Source organism: Salvelinus sp. IW2-2015, linkage group LG15, assembly GCF_002910315.2.
Source record: "Salvelinus sp. IW2-2015 linkage group LG15, ASM291031v2, whole genome shotgun sequence".
Classification (NCBI taxonomy): domain Eukaryota; kingdom Metazoa; phylum Chordata; class Actinopteri; order Salmoniformes; family Salmonidae; genus Salvelinus; species Salvelinus sp. IW2-2015.
The window spans coordinates 65804442-65807892 of NC_036855.1; the positions used below are offsets into that span (position 1 = coordinate 65804442).

The window sequence follows — 3451 nt, forward strand, 5'->3', positions numbered from 1 at the left end:
GTTTACTCTTCCTCCCTCTTTTTCTCCACCACGTCCTTCCTTAACTGCCCACACCACTGTTCTCTCCTTCCTCTGCTTTTCTTACTGCCACACCACTGTTCTCCGTTCTCCTCTTCCATCTCTCTACTGCCACACCACTGTTCAATCTCTCCTCCCCTTTTCTCTACTTGCCCACACCACTGTTCTGTCCTTTCCTCTTTCTTACTGCCACACCACCTGTTCTCATCCTCCTCTCTTTCTCTACTCCCCACACCACCTGTATCGTCCTCCTCCCTCTTTCTGCTGTACTGTGCCCACAACACCTGTTCTCTCCTTCCCTCTTTTCTCTCACTCCACAACACTGTTCTCTCCTCCTCTTTCTCTACTGCCACACAACTGTTCTCTCTTTCCTCTTTCTCTACTGCCACACCCTAAGCTGTTCCTGCCCTCTTTCTTTCTTTGCCACACATGATTCTACTTCTGTTCTTCTTTTCTTTCTCTACAGCCCATTCAACAACCCCTGTCTCCTCCCTTCTTGTCTCTCTTACTGCCACTACACTGTTTCTCTCCTTCCTCTTTCTCTACTTGCCACACCACTGTTCTACCTCCTCTTTCTCTACTGCCACACCTGTTCTTCTCTTTCTCTTTTCTCTACCAGCCACAACACTGTTCTCTCCTCTTTCTTCGTACCACTCTTTTTCCACTTCTCCTTCTTTCGTATTAATACTGTCCGACTACCACAGTGTTCTCGGCTCTCTTCTCTCATGTCTCACTTTCTCTCCTCCTACTTTCCTGCTGGTATGCTCCACCACCACGTTCTCTACCTTTCTTTTCTCTTTACTGCCACACCCACTGTTCTCTCCTTTCTTCTTTTGGCGTGATCTGTTCCTACCTCTGTTCTTCTCCTCCTGCCCTTTCTTCTTACATTTGCCACAACCTACTGTCCTTCTGCTCACTTCCTATCTTGTCTCTACGCTCACAACACTGTTCTCTCCTCCCTCTTTACTCTACTGTCACACTACTGTTCTCTTCCTTCCTCTTTCTCTACTGCCACAACACTGTTCTTCTCCTTCCTCTTTCTCTACTGTCACACCACTGTTCTCTCCTCCCTCTTTCTCTACTGTCACACCAGCTTCTCTTCTCTCCCTCTTTCTTTACTGTCACACCACTTTCTCTCCTCCCTCTCACTATTCTTCTTAGATATGAATGGTTTATTAAAATGGGACCCGTAGTGGACAGGTATTGGTTATAGAAAAAACATCGTTTGCTAGGTCTAACATTACCTACTGGTACATACACTCTTTTTGTGCGCCCCTTCACTCTAAGAATGTGTCGTCTAAAAACTCATCTGAACTTAAAATGCAGATGACCTTTGGCCTGACCAATGTTCGAAGCTCTCGGTTGTTTTTTCATCACCCAATCACATAATCTCACAATCTACTTTAATAGATCAGATAAAATATACACTCGGTGTCCACCAATCTCAAACCCTTTTCTGATTGATGCTCACATCAAACTTTGTGTATAATCAGTCCACCATCAAATCGTAATTCTATCTCAAAATAGATTCACACTCACCTCTGTCCCTTCTCAATATAATCAGCATCTCCACCCATCAAACCATCTCTGCTCATCCTTAACTCGTGTCAGAAATCCACCCAGACTATACTTGACTTCACCAAGGCCAGGGAAGCTTTCCACCGCATGTCAAAGTCGTTTCTATTAATTGTTCAATTAATATAATCAGTCCACTCAGCTACAAAAACCATTCTTTAATCGTCAAAATAATATAATCAGCTACCACCACAAGATCAGGACCCATTCTGGTGTTGAATGTCCATTAATACGATGCCAGGCTGTTCACCGACCATCCAAATCCGTAATGCACCGACCAGCTACGTATTGGGGATTGCTTCAGTTATGCAGGGCATGCTTAGTCTATAGCCCTTTACTGCTTCCCTACTAGATTATCCATTAGCTATGTGCCTTCGAAAGTTATTCGACTAGGAGAGAACAGTGGTGTGGCAGTAGAGAAAGAGGGAGGAGAGAACAGTGGTGTGGGAGTAGAGAAAGAGGAAAAAGAGAACAGTGATGTGGCAGTAGAGAAAGAGGGAGGAGAGAACAGTGATGTGGCAGTAGAGAAAGAGGGAGGAGAGAAAGCCACTGAGGCATAATGATTCCCCCTAAGGAAGCAGCACTGTCAATGAGATCTGCTTTAGCTGACATCGGCATAGCAGTTGTTTTGACGGTGGCGGAGGAGGAACTACATTAGAGCCGTCAAATCCACCAGCGGCTCCTAGCATTATACGGAAAGCGGACATTGGCTACATGGAGTCACGTTAACAGAAATCCCATGCAGCCTTGTTTGAACACTGGCATGTGAGATGTGATCTTCACCTGCATTAGGCTGATAGAAATCCTTATTATTTTGTTTAATGATTTTCAATTTGAGTCATTATTTCTATATAGCCTACACTTTCTCTTTCTGAACTTCTAAGGCTAGTGAGACGGATGTGGCTTCATGACAATGATCAAAAGAGCAGCTGCTCACCGATTTGACAGTTCCACCTCTGACAGCACCAAAACATAATTTATGCGGGTGTTGGCTATCGCCGGTTAACGCTTGACCTAGGCCCAAACCTCCACAAGGCTGCGGACTATATCTGAAGACCTTTTTAACAAGGACAGGATGAGAAGCTGTAGCTGTAGTACCTGTCTCTCCCCACAGGGTGTCAATGTTGTTAATCTGAGCTCGTTCCACCTTCTCCTCATCCTTCTCATCCTTCTCATCCTTCTCTGGCAGGTCCAGCAGGTAGGACACAATCTGGTTGAAATAATGATACATTTTACACTTCCCAAAAAAAATAAAAACGGAAAAATCACTTGTTATTGTGAGCGGCATGCAATACTGGTAGGATCGCAGAGGGATAAACAGTCCACACACTGCAGGGAAATTACGGGGAAAAAACTAAAAAATCACATACTAAAATCCTAGCTGTAGAAAACTTTCAGCTGAGTAAGTAAGGTTGGTGCCAAGCATTATGCTAATAGCAGGAGATGAGCAGAGGAGAAATGATGAAGCTACAGCATCCCCAGGTCAGGAGATTCTCAGCGAGGAAAGGCCTACCTCTGTGTATCCCATGCTAGCTGCAGCGATGAGGGCTTGCTGGACAGCGTGGCTCTTGCAGAAGGCTCCTTGTTGTTGTGGTTGTCCCATGGCCCAGTCCCACTGGATGAGGAACTTGACCACATCCATCTGGCCCCTGAGAGCTGCATGCACCACGGCACACTGACCATTATTATCTAGGTGGTCCACCTGTTGACGGACACACACATACAGAAGCACACATAAAGTTGGTATATCCCCATTCGTCCTCAGATGATTGATGAAGATTAAGATAGATAGAGATTAATCTACAAACAAACTGTCCTCTTCTCTCTCTCTTCCCTCATCCTCTCCCCTATCTCTCTC

General features: G+C 45.2%; 1 protein-coding gene and 1 pseudogene across 1 annotated transcript in view; both read right to left on the bottom strand.

Moving 5' to 3' along the window:
• The window catches only part of LOC111973858 (transcription initiation factor TFIID subunit 4-like), a 747250-nt gene that overhangs the window by 476759 nt on the left and 267040 nt on the right, over window positions 1–3451 (bottom strand). The window lies entirely within an intron of this gene.
• Window positions 1–3451, bottom strand: part of LOC111974468 (protein TANC2-like) — a 54289-nt pseudogene that overhangs the window by 17225 nt on the left and 33613 nt on the right.